Source organism: Chrysemys picta, chromosome 12 (genome assembly GCF_011386835.1).
Source record: "Chrysemys picta bellii isolate R12L10 chromosome 12, ASM1138683v2, whole genome shotgun sequence".
Taxonomy (NCBI): domain Eukaryota; kingdom Metazoa; phylum Chordata; order Testudines; family Emydidae; genus Chrysemys; species Chrysemys picta.
Window position 1 is genome coordinate 54,370,354 of NC_088802.1, and position 19,505 is coordinate 54,389,858.

At 55.4% G+C, this 19,505-nt stretch overlaps 1 protein-coding gene across 2 annotated transcripts in view; it reads left to right on the plus strand.

Annotated features, from left to right (window-relative positions):
* RPL38 (ribosomal protein L38) overlaps positions 1-19,505 on the plus strand; it is a 280,950-nt gene that overhangs the window by 38,279 nt on the left and 223,166 nt on the right. The window contains exon 1 of one of the 2 annotated variants that reach the window (XM_065563719.1): positions 10,558-10,562. The exons of the other annotated variant lie outside the window; for it this stretch is intronic. The gene's annotated coding sequence lies outside the window, so the exon portion shown is untranslated. Of the gene's footprint in view, positions 1-10,557; positions 10,563-19,505 lie in introns of those variants that run through there. 2 annotated transcript variants of the gene reach the window in all.

A 19,505-nucleotide genomic window follows, 5' to 3' on the forward strand; every position in this document is an offset into this window, starting at 1 on the left:
AAAATGTGACTTTTTGGTGAAAAATCAAAAATTTTCACCCCAAAACCCAAAAATTTCAAAGTGGAAAAGCAGCTGTGGTGCCTCCTGGGAGTTGTAGTTTGAGAGTCTCACCCCCACCATTCTATTCTATGGAACTGGCTCCCTGATCAGACTACATCTCCCAGGGTGCACCACACTCTCCTCTCTTGCTGAGAGGACAGTGCATCATGGGAGCCCGTTGGCCCTGGTGCATCATGGGAAAACACTTTTGATAGAAATTTTTCCGTCAGCCAGTTCCCAGGCAGAATAGTTTTAGCAACAGCCGATCCCACGTTTCTCTAGTGCCAGTGACAAGTGCCGTAGAAAGGCCTAGCTCAGTAGGAACAGATCTCCAAGCACTGTCCAACCGCTGATGAATTAAACCTCACAATTCCTCTCTGGATTATTGTCTCCGCTTTAGGACTGTGTGCATGAATGTCTACCTCCAATGGGGCGGGCGGCAGGATCTGGGAGCAGTACCCTGGCTCCCTATCTAGAGAGGCCCACAGGTCATTATTCCCATTGTTATTTATGTGTGTCAGGGGAATATAGTGAGAGACAGCCCCTGCCCCTTGCAGCTTGCAGTCTAGATAGACCAGCCGGACAGAGGCTGGGAAGGGTTATTTTCCCCATTGTACAGATTGAAACACACAGAAATGAAATGTCAGAACTCGGACTTAATCCCAGATCTCTGGAGTTCCAGTCCAGTGCCTCAGTTGCAAGATTTCATCCTCCCCTCCTGAGACTGACTAATTGCGGCTGCTCCAGACATGACAGTAATGCCCAGGAATTCCTCCCGCCCTTCTTCCCAGCCGGTCTCTCTTCTGCTTGTGTTGTAGCATGTCCCCCCCGCCCCTCTGCGCGGGGTTACCCAGCACAGACAGCTGGCTGGCTTGCTAGGTATTTTGCCTGCGCTCAGGTTAAAGCCAAGATGGATGGATTCACTAGCCAAGCTGACAGGACTATCAGCAGCCAGTGCAATTAATTTAAATCTGGTCACTTTCATTTCCCAGCCCCAGCCCAGCGGATCTGCTAGTGCCCTTAATTGCTACATTCTCTCCTCTGAAATTAATACCCTCTTCAGCAAAGGGAAACTCAGCCAGCACAGTACATCACTGCCACAGCGGTAATTGGCCCCAGCCCGTGAAAAATCAAACGCCCCCCAGAGAGGCAGGCTCCCTTGGTAAACCAGCTCCTTTCCCCCATGAATTGTCTCCGGTCTTCAAACCCAGCTCTGGACGGCAGCGTTACCATCACATGGGGCCCGTGGGCAATGAGTTTGGTGGGTCTCAGCCCAGGTCTTCACGGGCCAGCTAGACATGTGGCCAAAACCACCTCCTCGAGTGGCCACAACTGGCTTCTTCGTGGGCAGCCTTGGAGGAGAGGTTCAGCACTGAATGGGCCCCCACTGGCCTCACTCGGGGTCACTGTGATTATTAGCTAGCGTTTCTAGTAAGGCAGGAGCTGGGAGACATCCAGGCCAAGGCCTCATTGTGTTTTGTCTCTTGCTCCCTAATGAAGGGTATGTGTGTATCTGGCTGGCTGGGGGGAGGAAGCATGTTGGGGGTGGGGAATCAAGGGTATATATTTCCCCCCTTGAGGTTGCCATTTCATCAAAGCTCTCTCCTTAAAGCCCCATCTCCTGCCTGCAAGAGCGCTGCCGGCCCGTCGAATTCTGCTCACCGGTGGCTCCGTGTCAGGAACGCTCAGGAAACGCTCCCCTCCATATTATTTGACTGTAATCATTTCCCTTTCTCCGCTGCTATCAGGTCGTCCCAGCAATCGCACCGCTCACGGCAATGACACCTCTTCTCCGCTAGCTCCAGTCTGGTCTTGAGCATTCGAACACCTCCTGAAGCATTATCATGACGGGAATGCAGCGCCCGGGTTTAGTGTATCAGCAGGGAGAAGCAAAGCACTCATTCCCTGGGCTCCTCTTGGCAGATCTACCCCTCCTCGTCCCCTGGCTCTAGCTCTGCCGTACCCCTCAGTCCCATAGAGGGTGACCAGACAGCAAATGTGAAAAATCGGGACAGTAGGTGGGGGGTTCTAGGAGCCTATATAAGAAAAAGACCCCAAAATCAGGACTGTCCCTATAAAATCGGGACATCTGGTCACCCTAGTCCCATACCTTGCTACTCCATCCGGCTAGCGGCCCAGGTTAAGTTTCTATCTGCAACCAGTATGACTGCGTTCCCAAAAAAAAGAAAACGATCCGTTCCTGGAGGATAGGTCCCTCCACGGCTAATAGCCAAGCTGCTCAGGGACACAACCCTGTGCTTCAGGTTTCCCTAAGCCTCTGACTACCAGAAGCTGGGCCTGGATGATGGGATGGGTCACGCGATAATTGCCCTGGTCTGTTCATTCCCTCTGAAGCATCTGGCCATTGTCAGAGACAGGATACCGGGCTCGCTGGACCATTGGGCTGACCCAGTGTGGCCGCTCTTATATAATAAAACATACAGGACCAGATCCTCAGCTGGTGTAAATTGGCATAGCAGTCAGCAGGGACCAAATCCAGGACCTGCAGCACAACCCTCGACCACTTGAGCTAAAGGAGTAACACCATTTGCTCACAGCAGTAGTAGGCTGTTAACCTCTATGTGGACCTGCCTGTAGCAGGGGACCCAGCTCATTTCGCCAGCGTCAACCCCAAGAATCTCATGCGCCGAAGTGGTTTCCGTCTTGAAACCCCCCCACATCTGTTAAAATAAGTAAAAAGGGAAACCTGGGCCTGCTGGAACTCGGCCTCTGGGCCTGGAGGGTGCATTCGGTCCTGGCCGGCTCCTCCGGAACGGCCGGGTGCTCACGCGGGGAGTGCCGGTAGGTGGCAGAGATTCAATGGGCACCTGCAGGGCTGATGGATAATCTAAAGGCCTGTTCTGCTTTTTTGGGGGGAGGGGGAACACAGCACATGCCAGGCTTCTCCTCTGACAGCTTCTTCCCTTTTCTTTATTGCTCTCAACAATGTCAGGGCAGAGCACTATCGATTTCACATCCAGGGTTTTTTGGTAGGTGTCCCAGACATTTGATCAATAGGGCAGCTCCATCTTCATCACGAGCCCAGCCAGAGCTGGGAATCATCCCCTCCAAGTACCGCCAGGGTCACAGGTCGCCCCGCCAGAAAAGAACACCACTTTGGAGGCAGGGGGTGCGCGGGGTGGAGGGGGAGGGGGAGAGTCATGTTGTGTTTTTGTTTTAAGGGCACAAGCTGTCAAGAAACCAAGCCCAGCAACCGGAGCCCTTTTCAAACCTGCGAGAGGGTTACAGAAAACCTCCGGAAAGAGCCCGCTTTTCGGCGGGAGGCCGAGGGATTGGATTGGAGCAGCTCCCCGTGGCCCTTTCCCTTTCCGAGACGCCGCTCCTCTCCCTGGGTTTGAACGCCGACGGAAGGGAGCCCAATGGGGAAGGGGCCGGGGGGAGATGGAGGTCGGGGGACAGGACCAAAAGGGGTGGGAAGAGAGAAGGAGCCGGGAAAAAATGACATACAGGAGGGAAGCTCGGGGGAGATGGGGCCTGCAGCACGCCGTCCCAGAGCAGCCCCACTGATCGCTTCGCTGGGATTTTTTGCTCAGCAGCCAAACGGAAGTGTCCTTTTGCAGAGCTGGTGAGCCAGAAAGGCCCTAAAGAAGGGTGCTTGGACTCCAGAAGGCAACACGGGCTCTGTGGGGTGGCAAAAGGGTGACAGAGAATGGGGCATTGAGGCTTCAGGGGCTTCTGGGTAACAGAATGTGTGGTGGGGGCTGGCGGGGCCGCTCCTCCATCTGGGCCCACAGGGCTGCACCTGGCCCCCGGTTTTACAAATGTCACAGCACCACCACGGTTTTGTAGGCCCTGCAGGAATGCCCAGCAGTGACTCCCCCCTCCCTGGCAGCCCAGCAGAACCGGATCCCTGAGTTACGGGGGCCTGGGCGCCAGTGGGACATTTCCCAGACCCCGGGTATGGCTGTGAGAGCCACGGAGCAGTCTCCTTCCCTAATGCAACCGTGTGCCCAACCTCTGCTGCCCACTCACCCACCCACGGCTGACGCCCCAGCCCACACAGGCTCCAGACCAGGGGGCAGGAGGAGGGGCTGGGACACAGTAGGGAAGTACCCTCCTGTCCTGGGACCCTGCAGGAAAAAATCCCAGGGGTCTCATTCTTCCCCCACGAGAGTCAGTGGGTTAATATGGCTGGTCACCGGCGCCCAGGGATGGGAAAATGACATGTCTCCCCTTGCCCACCATACCAACCCCCGCCCCCCGCCTCCTGATTGGTAGGTCCATTCACTGTATGGCTGTCACCTCTCCTGGGGTGGGGTGGGGGGGGATGCAATGTGAAGACGGGCGCTGGAAACAGCTCGCGATTAGTCCCTGCGTAATAATTTAAGTGGCCTGATTGTGTTGGCGCTCTCGCTACGTACTTGGCGAGTTGGAGCGATAGGGGAGAGATGGGGGGACCAGGGCCGCGGCGCAGTGGGGAGGGGGCATTTCCACCCCTCCCAACCTCTCTCCCTCCTTCGGGAAGCTGATTAGACAAGGTGCTGGCAGCCAGAAGGACTTGGGTGCCAGTGGCGGGGGGGGGGATTAAATGATGATGCATCCAGAGGAAAATGTGTTAAAATGTAGTTGCTGGGAGAGGTTAATGTGCTAAACAGCAGGAGGGAGAGTGTGTGTGTGTGGTGGGAGCTGCCACCTACCACATCTGCTTGATGCCAGCGGCCAAGAGAAGTGCCAGCAGCTTGGAAAGCGCTTGCTCCGGCATCACCTCCGCTATCCCTGCCTCCCCGATCCTTTTCCCCGCCTGCCACCCCTCTGGCTTTGGGCACAGTGGGAGGGGTCTTGTGCATCAGCGTGGCATGATGTGCACCAGTATGGTGCGACCTGCACCAGTGCAGTGTGATTTGCACCATGCAGCTCACCACCCGGGGCCTCTGCACGGGTGTAGCCACGTCTGCGTCAGGGGGTTGCATGAGCCCAGCGATGCCAGTGGCCGAGCCCCCTGCAGAAGCCGGGCCTACATCTCTCCCCCACATTGCTCTTGGCAAGGGGAGGAAAAGCCCAGCGACTTTCCAGACCGTTGGTAACTGCGGCTCCTTCCCAGCTGTTTGTGTGGGAGCTGAGCTACCTTGAAGACCCCGCCCCTTGGTGCCCCACGGGCTCCCCCGACCCTCAGGGGCAATCGATGCCCTGCCCACAGGTCTTTGCACTCTGATGGGCCCGTTTGGGTTTGATGATGGTGATTAATCGCACCGAAGAGCAGCGTTAATGCCTTCCCCAAACTGCCTGACACTCATTTCACACAAGGGCAGTTGCAATGATCGAACCTGACAGGTTGCCTGAGGGCTGCGGTGAGAGCTTTGCTCTCTCTGGCACATGGTGCCGCCGACCATCATAGAGATGGGCAGGAGGGAAAGCCGGTAGGTACCACCAAGGCCAGCAGCCAGCATCTCTAGTTCCTGGCTTTGCCCTTTGTCTCTAGGCCACAGGCTGTTCCTCTGGGCCCATTCGCTTAGCGTCTCCATCCGATCTCCACTCTGGTAGGGTGCGGAGGCAGGAGGACAAACATTTTCGGTTTCCTCTCCATCCCACCTTTCTTCTCCAAATCTTCTGTGAGAGGCAATGTTACCTAGTGCTTAGAGCAGAGGCTGGGCTTGAGAGGCATCGGCCGAGCTGTGGGCGTGGGTTTCCAGGACTGGCGTAGCAGGGAGCTCCTGGTTCACGATCCTGGGCTCAGCCCTGAACTATCAGAACTTGGCTCGGGGAAGTGGAAAATTCACCCACATGAGGGGATTAAGTGATTTCAAAGCAAAACTTTCCCATATTTGTTTTCTCCTTGGAAAACCATAAAACAACCCCCAACCTAACAACATCCTGAGTCCGCTTTATGCGCTCTCTCTCCTGATTGATACTTTGACAGCATGATGGATGGGCTCTGTGTACGTTTTCTGACACAGCCGCATATATTCTGCATTCTTTAGCTGGAGTGCGCCTCTGATGGAAAGCTGAAAATAGGCTCCTCATAACAGGGATCCCAGATAAAATTCTGTTAAAGACAGAGGAGTCAATCAAGTTCCTATTCAATAGAGTGTCACGCGGGGCTGGAAGGAACAGGCTGGGAAGGTGTGTAAGTGGCCCGGGGAAATTTTATGGGGCTTGAATCAATCAGTGGGGATTCCATAAAAGTCAGTGGGTATAAATGTGTTCCTCAAATTGGTTTTGACATCCAATTGTCTTTTCCATTTTAGATGGTATAAAGCTATTACACACACACACACAATGGGCCTGCTCGTCAGGTGGTGCAAACTGAAGCTGCCCGGTTGAAGTCACGGGAGGTAGCATTTAGCCCACTGAGCTTTTGGCCCAGTATTTGCATACAAACACAAGCCCACGGTGCCTGCACATATCTATCGGGGGCGTTGCTAGCTGGCTGGCTCACTGAACTTGCTTTTATTGACACACCCGGTACTTTACTGCTCTCTCCTCACTGGCCCGTCCCTGCTCAGACACAGACTGGAGCAGCGCTGGGCGAATACTGAGCTGCGTTTGCCTTGTGACTATTTGTGCGAATTAACTCACGGGTTTGGGGCCCGTTTGCATTTGGCCCCGGCGGGTGCAAGCACCTGGAGCGTCACTGGCACAAAGATGGGGTGGGAGCAAGTGTGCAACTTGCCCAGGCAAGGAACTGCAACATGTCCAGAAAGGTGACGCTGATGCGCTCTGGGAACAAGAGCAATACCATGTGACTTGGGGGACTACTCAGAGCTCAGCACCCCAGGTCAGATTTGGGGTATCAGATACCGGCCGCCTGATGACTGGGATCTGTGGAGTGAGGCAAAAGGCGCAGCTGCAGTTTGCTAGACACATCCCACTGGCAGATAACCCCTCCGGGTGAAATGCAGCCTTGCTCAAAGGCCCACGTGCAGAGGGGAACCTTCCAGTGTCTGTCTTGACTTCAGATTCAAGCAGGGACAGTCCCTGACGGTATGTCTGGGCAGTGCCCAGCAGAGCGGGGCCCTGATCTTAGCCAGGGACTCTAAGCACCCGTGGGAAAGAATTAAACATTTTATTAAAGTTCATGTTTAAAATTAAATATACACAAGTTAAGAGGGAAGGTACTGTACATCTGGGGTCTGGCTCGAGTTATGAGGGATTACAGGTATCGGTTACAAGGATCACAAGGTACATACATATCACATAACCGGCATAGACCCAGATTGGGGTGCGGGAGTTTTTAAAGCGTCAGTGGATAAGTGGGCTCGGCTACGCCACCCAGGGAATGTATTAAGAGTCCAAGTCAGTATCAGTGTCGCAAATAAGTACATGGGTGGGGTGCGTCCCTTGGTTCGTCGGGGAAGGAAGTGGGTTATTTCCCTGCTCGGCGGTCTCGATTTCTCAACCTGGTATTGACAGTGTCCCGTGATGTGCTCCGTGTAGATGTCTTTGGACCACCTGATCGTGTCGGACACCATGAGCTGTCTCGTGAGCCGGGCGTAGCGTCGACCAACTCCGCACGCTTTCAGTACCGGCTCGTTGTGGGGCTCCCATGATCAGGGCTCCTATGATCAGGGTGTGTATCTGGACCTCGTAGCCCTGGGCTCTCAGGGTGTCGGCCAGCGGGATGTACTTCAATGCCTTCCCCCCGCCCAGAGAAACACGGAGGTATAGCCCTCCCCTGAGCCACCTCGGAGCTTGCCGATTGCTCAGGTCCAGCCGCAAGGTACCCACTGTTCCTCTCCCCAGAGCAAAGCTTGGAGTGCGTCCCCCAAAGATCCATCAGTTAATCAGCTCATGGACTGAGGGGGATGGAGCAGTAACGCTCTCTCAGATCTCTCTGCCTCTGCTAATGATGACCCTGGGGAAGAGGCCGAGCGAGCTGGGAGTGGATTCAGGGCCCTCTCAGGCTGCCATTAACCCCAGGCAGAGCGAGGAGATGGGTGGCTGGGGATCGATTTGCGAGGCTGTTTAAAAACCTCATTTTTTTTTAAACCGCCAGCTTTCAAGCAAGGCCAGAATGTCTGACTGCTGTATCCCAGTCTCTATTCAAATGGCACAATCAAAAGGCCGGTGTTCTGCTGAGAGAGAGAACTTACTAGGAAAAGCTCTTTTCCCCCCCCCCCCTTTCCTCTGCAGAGAAATCTTAGCTCCAATATTAGCTGCAAACTTAGATGAGCAAGCAGGTCGTATATCATCTCTCCGTAAATCATCCGCCGCCCTTGAGTACGTGAGTGCCGGTGCTCAGGGAGACGCCTGCGCTTAAATAAAACAAAACGAAATTTACACACACGGAGAAGAACTGAGCCGAGGAGTACAAACTCAGGGCAGTGGGGAAAAAATCTCCTGGAGATGACGGCACGGAGACAGTGTACAGATTGTAACGCGTAGCTCCCAGCTTACCCAAGGAACAGTTTGGGCTGAAATTAATCTCTTTATTTTGCTGATGATTAATCATCTCTGAAAGTACCACAGACTTTCTGTCACACTAAGGACTAACTGCTTGCAGATTAAAAAGACAAGACATACTTCCTTGCCTTGCTTGGTTCAATCACACACATGCCCCAGTGAGAGCAATGGCTCACCGCACCTACAGGAGTTGATGCGTGCCGCCATTTCACCCCTCCCACAGAATATATGGCAGGGTTTGACTGCTCGCAGCATCAAAAAAGGAGAGGAAAATCATGTGAAAGGCCTAGGCCCAGCTGACGACTGAAACAAGCACACTCTAGGACCTTTGACCAGAAGGTCTCAAAGCATATTGCAAACATTTAGCAATTAAACATTGCAACAACCTTGGTCAGGAAAGTGTTTCAATTTTTTTACAGCTGAAATGCAGCCACCTCTAGGGTGGAACGTGGAAGCTGTTTAACAGCGCACTATAACACCACATGACAGCTTAGGATAGGGAGTAAAGAATAAGGTATCCAACTGAACATAACTCATTAATGCCCTACTCTTACAAAATGTGCTGTGGCAGCGGTTCTCAAACTTTAGCAACCTGAGGACCCCCATTTTGATTTAAAATCTTTTGCAATCCCCCTAGGCCCCTGTTCAGCCCTAGGCCCTGCCCCTACTCCACTCCTTCCCCAAGGCCCCACCCCACTTCTTTCCGCCCCTGCTCCACCCCGCCCCTCCTCTTCCCCACCGCTTTCCTCCCCTCCCTCCCAGCGCCTTCTGCATGCCACTGAACAGCTGTTTCCCGGCGTGGAGGAGGCGCTGGGAGGGAGGGGGAGGAGTTGATCAGCAGGACTTGCGGACCCCTGGAGTACCCTCAGGGACCCCAGTTTGAGAAAGGCCGTGCTATGGGATCTGTAAAGACCACGAGTTGGCAGGCCCTCAGGTCTCCTCCTGAAGAGGGCGTCTTTGGTAGCACTGGTCCCCCTAACGCCACATCGGAGTGTTACCTCAATGTGCCATATCGGGGCATTTGTCCAATAGTGGGTCTGAGAGAAGAGGGCCACCTATTGATTCCCCACTTCCTACCATTCCTGGGCGGTTCCATCCACTACTGTCCTGGGCCAGCCTCCCTTACCTAGCGAGATAGGACAATCCCGCAGCCAGGATCGCTGCCTGCTCTCTGGGGCCATCGTACCCGACAACTTCAAAGTGGGCACTGGTCCCCTGGCAAAATGTACAGGGATGGCATCAGTTTCAAACTCTGCCACTCCATCATCAAAGTCACTATTGGTGACAAGAGAAAAGCCCCTTCCCCGCCCCAGTGCCTTAGCTCTGTCAGCCCTGCCGGAGCTAACCAATAAACCAAAGCCACGCATGGACTTTCCCGCGGGCAATGCTAACGACACAGGCACCCAGGCCGAGAAGCAAACAAAACCACAGCCACTCTGAGCTGCTGCCGAGCGCAGAAGGATGGGCTCGGCGGGAGACAAGCTTCCGAGAGGGGCCCCGGAGACGGATCAACGCAGAGAAGTAGGAGCTCAGAAGGAAGCGGGGGAGACCACAAGGCCTGTCACCTGGTCTCTGGGCTTGCTGGCTGCCCAAGAGGGGAAGGGGACTTCTTCCAAGAGCCTGCGCATGCCGCCTTGAAACTGCGACTCTGGATAAACAATTATCGTCTATTTACCTCGGACCATATGGTGCTTGGGAACAGGTGTGTGGGTAATGAAGGACCAGCTCCAATTAAGCCTGCCTCTTATTTCCTCCTGCTTCTTTTGCTTGGGCTGCAGCCTACTTACCCATAAGAGCTAAATAGGATTGAAGTGCCACGGGGTCGGGAGGCAGCGCCCCGGAACGCCACGGGGCGGCTATGCCACGGCTTCCCCTGCCGTCTCGCTGCAGCCCCGTGGGCACCCGCCACCAGTGCACGGCAGAGTGGGTGGGGGTCAGGGGAGCTCAGCTGGGTGGGCCTCTCACTGGCCAAAACCCAGTGTCTGATGCAGTGTGGCTGGGAGTTCCCAGCCCCAGGGCCCGATCCTGCACCCCTTACTGACACAAACAGCGCCTTGGATCAGGTAGGGCGGCAGGGCGGGGCCACTATGAGAATCAGCCCAACCCAAGGGGCTGAGACACCCTCTGGGACAGGCAGGGCACAGCGTCCGCAGCTGCCTGAACTTCGCTGCCGTGCCTTTCAGGGCAGCGAGGAAGTAGCTCCAGGGCGGCGGGGGGGCAGAACGGAGCCCCCTCCCCACCCCCTTCCCCAGTGAGCTGCAAGGCACGCGGTGCACTGCGGTGGATTTTACCTTCCTTTGAACCCTCAGGGCCAAATATTGGCCACCGCTGGTGGCAGGACACCAGACTGATCTGGTCTAGCAGGTCCTGAGGCTGATCCCAGCCCGGGGTCAGAGGATCTCTCTCTGTAGAGGGATAACACCTCTCCTCACTCCCCCCCCGTGTCCATATGGCACTGGGCGAAGGCGCCTTGGTTACAGAAATCTGCAGCGGTGTTGTAGCCGCCTTGGTCCCAGGATATTAGCCAGACACAGCGGGGGAGGGGGGAATATCGGGGATCTTGGGTACAGAGATGGCTTTCCTGGCTTTCATTCCCTGCCCTTTCCCAGGCTCCCCTCTCCCCCAGCGGGGTTTGCTGAGGGGTCGGGGACATATCGAAATGGCAGAAATCGCCCTGTCTTGGGCTTGCAGCGTCTCATCCTCTCTCTCCCCCAGAAGCAGAGGCCTGCAGGGGGTCACCGCGTTAATCTCAGATTAAGCCGCCAAAGTCTGTTATCTGGCCAACTGGCTCAGCGGTGCATCTCTGGGGGATTGAGGGAAACGGGCCCTGGTGACCCGCTGACCCGGGCTGGATTCCATCACGCTGGTGAGGGGCCTGGGCTTGCTGACTCTGGTCTGGGGAGCAGCGCCTGCAGCGGGGTAGCTTGCGGATCAGCAGATTTGAGACGGGGAAACGACTGCCTCAGACCCAGCTCCAATTCCCTCCCCCACCCCGACAAGAGCCCAGAGTAAACAGCTTCCCTTGGAAGTGTCTGGCCAGAGTGATATGGACCAGCGAGTAGACGCCACAGTGCAGGAATGGAGCTCCCTACACGCTCCAGCCATGGAATGTCGGCCTCTCTTCGGGGGGCTGCCTGTTGCCCATCAGATCTTGTTGGGAACGCGTCCTGCATTTGTGGATTTCAAGGCCTAAGGGCCAACCATGATCAGCCTGGCCTCCTGCTGGTTCAGGTGCCGGGGGGCTGCAGCCACATCTGGGCAGCTCACATCAGTCGATGTCTGCCTAGCCCAGCCCGGGGAGTTCTCCCCCCGTGCCTCCCCCAGCAGAGGGAGCTGTACTTCTCCATTAACATCCGTTAGCCCCACCGAGCCCAGTAACTTGTGGCCGAGGTCCAGTCTTGGTGTGAAGACTCAGAGTGAGGGTGAGTTTATCAAGTTCCCGTGGGTTTGTCTACCCCGCATCTGGGAGTGAACCTCCCAGCCCGGGGAGACAGACTCACGTTAGAGGGGCCCGTGATAGAGCCCTCAAAAGGACTGTGTGGAGGAACCTCATCCAGTGCCACATGGTCCACACTAGCTAGCACGAACTGGCTGTCCGGGCTGGAAGCTGCAGTGTAGACAGAGCCTTGGGGGATTTGTGGAGAGTTGACCCAAACCAACCCTGGCCTACGCAGAGCTCACGTTCTGCTCTCTTCACCTAACTGCTGCTCATGAGTTCTGGGGCGGTGGTCACCTAAGTCGTGTGATATTGTCGCTGCTCCGTGAATGGATCGCCGTAGCAAATTTCAAACAACACACACCCGGGTGCAAACTCTCCAATAATCCATCCTGTTAAAATCTGAACTAACACGACCCCCAGAAACCAGGGAGCCAGCCTGTTGTCTTTATTGGTGATATCCGCCCAAATGCAGGGGGAGAACTGGGGTGCCATATAAGGTCAACTCTGACATCTTGTGCTCGCTCTCTGCCCTGGGGGAACATTGCCCCAAATTCTTGTGGAGTCTCGTTTGGGTCCAGCTCCGGGAACCATGCAGTGTGGAACAACGGACTGGCTAGTGGAGGGTGTTGCTTGAGTTGTCAGTTGAATTAGTCTCTCCAGGGAAGTGGTGGAAGCTGCCTCCTTGGATGATTTAGACTAAACAGGACAAGACACTCAAAAATGTCCTGCTGGGATATTTACCCTGCTGCGAAATGGCTGGGATGAGCTAGAAGAACTTGTGCAGCTCACTTCTATGATGCTGCAAGTGTACGGAGGCAAACGTCTGGTGAGCTGAGACACTGGCCAGCGTAAGAACCAATGTTGTCTCCTGGTTTCCTTGTGTACGATACCTCTTGTATTTGGACTGCCTGCGCTGTGGGGTAGGGACTGGTCTGTGTTTGTGGTGCCACGATATCCTGGTTCATTACAGTGGCTCCTGGCCCTGTGACACTACAAACAAGTAATAACAAAGCCCTGTTCATATCAGGGACTAAAAGACAGAAGGAAGCACGCTATCCAAAACCCTCCCCTCGACACAGCCCCTCGCAAGGGATGCCGCAGCCCAGCCTCGTGGTGTCGGACGCAGGAATCCGAGGCAGGCAGGGTCCAGGCACTTGTGCCAAGGGAGGCGGGGAGAGGATCTGTCACACAGGCTGCAGGCGAGGCCATGCTGCACCTCCGTTTACGCCTGGACGAGGCGTGGGCCGTCGACTCATTGAGGGCAGAACCAATCCGCCCTTCAATCAGCGGCGGTGTCTCTGGAGGGGCTGGCTGCAGATCTGCGCCAGAGAAGCTCAGTTCTCATCTTCGCAGAAGACCCGCCAGGTTTGCTCCTCGCTCCCCGGCTGCACAGAACTGGCATCAAGGGGAAGCGGCTACTGGCCAGCAAGGGCCGGCGCTGGAGGACACCAATCGCTTCAGCCCCAAATTGGCTGATCGATTAATGCGGGATTTTCAGAGCGTTCATCTCACAGACTTGGCACGGGCTTAAAATACTGATTCCTGGTGCCAGCCTCAGCTTCCTTGGCAAACCTCTTTCTTTCTTTTTGACGCAGCCTCCCTGGGTCGAGGCATTTGAATGATAGGCCGCGAGACGGGCTGCTGGCGCAGACCGGAGAGCAACGGAAATGTAATCTGTGTGGCCATAAGAGTTATGTGCTACTTTTGCATGTGGGGAATAAATAAACGGCAGTCGACGTGCCGCAGGGGACTGCACAGCTGTGTGAGTGTGCCCAAGCGGTGAGTACACGCCCAGGCTAGTGACTGAGGCATTGAGGAGAGCCGGGTTCTGGTCCTGGCTGTGCTGGGTGACCCAGGCCAAATCACTTCACTTCCTTATGCTTCGTTTTCCTTTTGCACCTTGGCTGTTTAGACAGTGAGAGCTTTGTGTCTGTGCAGTGCCCTGATCTCTGCTGGGGCTCCTGTAATACCAATAAAGGCCAGTACGGAGTGAGGTCAGTCGCTGAGGTCGCCAGGACCCAGCCAGTTGCATCCAGCGCCATGAATTGCACGGTGGAGCCTATGAAGCACTAAGTGACATCTCTGCCCTTCCCTTATGATCCCCCTCCCTGCTGTGGTTTTCCCCCTTCCTTCCCCCACGTCTGGGGCTATCAGCTCACCTCCCTCTCCTGCATGTGGACAGTGGCGCTAGAACAGATTTTAGCGTGGGGGGGAGGGGGGGTTGAGCTGCGCCCTCCCTTACCCTTGTCTGCGCCCATCCCCGACCCATAGAGCTGGGGCCAGGAGCAGGGCCTTGGCTCCAGGAGGGGGAGGACATGGACAGGGGTAAGGCGGCTGAGGCTGGGACCCTAGGCGCACCCCGGGCACCCCTGAATAGGAAAGGAACGGAGAGGAGAGAGAAAGGGCCCTGGTGGGGAGCAGGCTGAAGATCTGTGGGGTGCAGGCATGGAACCAGGAGAACACTGGAAGAGAAAGAGCCAGGGACGTGGAAACCCCCTGGGCGGTTTGCTCTGTACAGCCCTCGGAGCTGCTGATGTGATGGGGAGCTGGATGTCACAGCAACAGTGTTTCCTGCTGTTCTGTCTAGGAGAGGGGCTGGGATCACCCCCGTCGTCCAGTGCAACCCCCCACTGTCAAACCCCCCCACTCCCGAGAGCTCCGGCTGACTGGAACCCCTGGGCTTTGCTTTAGTTCCCCGAAAAACCGGCACTTTTGCAGCAGGGTTGCTTGTGCCCCGGATGGCTGCTGCCCACGTGAAGCCCGGCAGAGCGCTGGAGGCAGGGCAGGGTCTGGCCCAGGGGGTGTGTGTGTCTTGTTGAGGAGCTGGCTGCGTGGCCACTCCATGAGCCAGGACGTTGCCGCTGCCAGACAGAAAGCCCTGGCAAACCTGCCCTGTGTTCTGATTGGCTTCCTTGATGAAGTGATCAGGTGGCTGGCTCCCGCCGATGCCCACTGGCATGGTAAGCTGTCACGGGGCAGCCCCAACTGGCAGAGACGCGGCCAGGGCTAGATTTACCACCCCTGCGCTAAGTCTTACACGAGCAGTCTTCAGCGTCTGGCACGTCTCCTGCAGGTCCCACGCCGGGGATGTCGAATTAACCCCATTTCACAGGGGGAAGCATCTGCCCCGTGGCTGTGGCAGGGTCAGGGATAGAAGCCAGGAGTCCTGACTCCTGGTGTGGTGCAGTAAACCCATGCCGATTCCACCCACCCCCCGGCACTTCCCCACCTCGCTCCGTGGGGTCTGCTAACGAGGCAGCCTGTCTCAGCAATAGAGGAGACTGGGAGAACAAACTGTGCCCTGCGTTGATCAGTCCCGCTTCGTGCTGGGCTTGGTACAGACACGTAAGGAGCACCGGTCCCCTCCTGGAAGATCTCACAGTGTAAATAAACAAGGGGTAGGAGGGAAAGCGACTTGTGCCAGGTCGCACCACAGCTTGGAGGCAGAACTGGTTCCAGCCACGCCGATGGGTGCATGTGTCAGCAAAAAAGAACTAGATAAGTTCATGGAGGATAGGTCCATCAATGGCTATTGGCCAGGATGGGCAGGGATGGTGTCCCTAGCCTCTGTTTGCCAGAAGCTGGGAATGGGCGACGGGGGATGGATCACTTGATGATTAACTGTTCTGTTCATTCCCTCTGGGGCATCTGGCATTGGCCACTGTCGGCAGACAGGATACTGGGCTAGATGGACCTTTGGTCTGACCCAGTCTGGCCATTCTTATGTTCTTACTAGTGTGGGATCCATTGGCCCAGAATAGTTGGCCCCTCCTTAGCCGGTCTATGCACTCGGCTTCCCTTGCTCAAAGGCTGGGCAGAGTGCCATTATCGACGTTCCACAAGCAGCATGGCTGCCCGTGCATAGCAAAATGCGCCCCCTTTTGCCCGGTTCCTCCCCCACCTCCGCTGCTTCTTTGGCGTCTCAGTCTGGAGGAGAAGAGAGGGGGAGCGAGAAATCCGCAGGGCGGCTGCCAGCGCAGTTGGAGACCTGGACGCATTGTTCCCATGGGCAGAAACCCTTCCCCCGTTGCCCGGCTCCAGAATTTAGCTGACCAGCCTCGTGCAGGAAGGAGTCATTTAAAACCCTGCACCAAATAGCCAACAGCCCTGCTCTGGCTTGAGAGATGGGAGACACCCAATAACTTGTCTGCATGCAGCCTCCTAGGCGAGGTGCTGGTGCCTTGGATGGGTCATACGCAAGAACTGAACCAGGGAGTCTGGGGTCTAAAGCAGGAGCCCCTGTTGGTGGAGCTGAAGGACCAGGTCCTGTAAAACTCCCCTCGCCGACTGAATGGGGAGTGGCATAAACAGGGCACGAGTCACTAAAGCCATCCCATGAAGAGGTAGAGCCTGGTAAGCTTCTTCCCTCATCTCACTGCCGAGCGCGCCTGCAAGCCTCCGTGCCCGGGACCCACTCGTTCCTGGGTCTCTCTGCTCAGACAGGTGCTGTGGCCACTGGCCCACTTGGAACTAGGCCAAGGTCAAGATTTTCCAACTTGAGGCACCATAAAGGGGCCTGAATTTCAGAACGTGCTGAGCACCCACCTGCTGAATAACAGGCCCCTTTAAGGCACCCCAAGTTGGGCACCTAGAATTACTGGTCACTTGGAAAAATCTTGGCTCAAGGCCTCTACCTACATCAACTCAGGAAGACCAGGCAAGACCCTGTCTTTAAAGACATTAGCCAGGAAGAAGAGCGACCGGGGGAGATGAGCAGAGTAGAAAGAGGTCCTCACGACCTCCCTTTGACCTCTCACTCGCAGCCAAAGTAGATGCAAGACACTTAGCTGGGGTCCGGATCTGCTGGGTGCTGAGCTCTCCCATCTCCGTGAGGAATCAGCGAGAGTTGACGGTGCTCAGCTCCACGTAGGATCGGGCCCTCGGCTAAGGCTCCAGTTATGGATTACGAACAGCCGCAAAGCAGCAAAATGTTTTAGGAAATAGGTCAAGAAAGTGTTAGGCGTTGGCATGATCACACATGGATGGTGATAGGAGGCTGGGGATGGGGGTGGGAACTTAATACATTTGGGAAAAAAGCCCGAGTCTAGATGGCAACCAGGGTATTCTTCCCAGTTCCTATCACCTAGCAACTCTGGACAGCTGCCCGGCTGGACCAATCCTGTGCCCCCGAATGCTACGGTGTCTCCAAGATGCTCCAGGAGTTTGTTGCCGGGAGTTGACACGTGCGGACGCCGTCCCTCAAAGTGCGATGCCGATTCCCCCGACCGTGTCTGTGGTATAATCTGTGACATTTAACATAAATAGTTTTCTATTCCCTGCTGACCTTTAATGGCTTTTATCATCAGCTGCGGTTCCTGGCAGTTGTACAAGAACTCCTGTCTGTTGCCTATGTACATTCTGCCCGAATACTCCGGGAGACCACTGGTTTTCACAGCAGAAGCAAGTCCCTGGGAGATGTCAGTGGTGACTTGAGACTGCCACTCTTGCTTGGAAATAGCATGATATGTTTCAATTAGAATTAGTGGGGAAGCCAGTTATTAAGTGGTTAGTTATTATGGTAATGGATATACTCCACATTAACCGGGGAAGGCTCAGCCTGTGCACTGCTCCTCCTAATGTCCAATTTTTTATCTTTAATTCCTCCCTTGTGGTTTCTTCTGTATGCAGCTAGAAAGATGGGAGAGCAGAGACGGAGCTAACCCGCTGAAATTCCAGAGGCAAATAGGTGCTGGCTCCCTCTGGCTGCCATCCGGGCCTCCATCCTGGCTCTCCTTCCTTGGCGCCTTTTCTCCAGGCCAGCGGTGCAGACGTGTAGCTGCCAGTGGAGGACTTTGATGTTCATGGCTGGAGTCTTGGTGGATGAAGCTGTGCTAGGCCAGGGCCAGGGGAGGAAGAGAGAGATGCAGAGAGGGACAGAGGCAGGGGCTCCGGACAAGTTACCCAGTGGCCCCTTGCGCTGCCATCTCGCGATCTTCCCCTGCTTGTTTTGCTGCTGCTGAACGGGGTGCGGACAACGGGAGACTCGTCTGATTCATGAAGAGGAGGAAGAAAGGATGCGTTCCTGAGACACCGTGTGCAGAGCGAGGTGGCCCCAACCTCACTGAGCTGAGGAAATTATCTCCCACCCGAACCATTATCTTAGCATTTGAATAGCTTTTATTTGTGGGGGTGGGGGCGCTGCCATGGAGTGCCTTAGTTTGATCCCTTTAATCTTTTGACATTAGCTGTCATAATGGAGTGTGTAATTAGGACATGCTATACCTTGCCGGGCTGCGCATCCCCTCCCTCACTCGCTTGTTTTGCCTCGTGCGAGCGGCTGCATTTTGGAGGCAAGCTGGGATGATCAGATCTATTTCCATAATTGGTTTACTTGCTTTCCTTTGTAGCTGTCTTGCTTGTACAGGAATCACTTATCGTGACTCTAGGCGTTCTCCATGTCATTGCAGCGCTGTGTGGTCGGGCCCCTTCTCCGGATCTGGGTGCCTCCGGCATGGAACAGGGGGAGCCGGTTGGGTGCATGATCCCTGCGCGGATGAGCTATGTGTGGCAGGCAGGTAGCACAGAGATGCGGAAGGATAAGAGGGCCCCGGGGATGAGATTCCAAATGCTGCTTCCTTAAATTCCTGGGATTGCTGTTAATATAAATGCTCCCAGACTTAGTAGTTCTCAGTTTGTTCTCTGACTCTCACCCAGTCCCAGGAAAATGCAGATTAGCTGTCTCCCCATGCATACCCTGAAGCACACGCTTGCTGCATGCAGGCCTGGGCAGAGCTCTAGCTACCAGCGGTCAATATCACACCCATCATGTGTACAGTCCAGCCTCACCAGCAACCCTGCCATAACAAGAGTGTGCGTGAACCTGGTGCTCACGAGCATCTCCAGAACCACGGGCCAACGTGCACATCTCGGAGCTCCGCGAACAAAGTCCTCACCATCTGATAGTGCCTGTGTTGGAGGAAGAGTCCACTGACTGTACATGCGCCATTGCATGGCATTCTCCTTTGCCAATGCACGTCATTAACATGCGCCACAATGTCAAAGGCATGAGGCTTTGCCCTGCATTCCAGAGTCGAATGTCATCCCCCCCTCTACCAACTCTACCCCTGGCTCCAGTCCGGTGTGTGATGCAACCTCTGCCGGATGTCTGCGACTCCTTAAGTCTGGTGCATCTCGCGCTGGGTAACGAACAAAAGCGGGATCGGCTTGACTCGACTCTAATCACCACCAGGAAAGCAACCGTCAGGTCTATGAATAAATGAAGTGAAAGCAAAGCGTCTGGCTAATGGAATAATGACAAATCTGTAGAGAAAGCAAAGGGAAAAGGGAACGATTTGAGAAATTAAATAATTGAACAGGAGACGTCTGTTACTGTGTCTGTGGGTGGGAAATGTGAGTAAATGCAACCTTGCGGGTTCAGAGCATCTCCCTGGTGGGGGAGAGGCAGGGGCTTTTCCCTCACCGCCCACCCACGGGGGAAAGCTTTGGGCCTTGCTGTTGATGACGCGCGGTACCTGGGGTGCAAAGAAGACGTTAACAGCTCAGCTTTGATAAGGAGGAACGTTCGGAACCAGGAGGGAAGCAGGCCGAAGGGGTCAGCCAGTGGACCACACGCAACCAATAGACTTCTGCAGCACACCCACCACCTGGCGGCCCAGGTTGCCACCTGCATCAAGACAGAGCAATGGCACATGGCGACCTGTAGTCT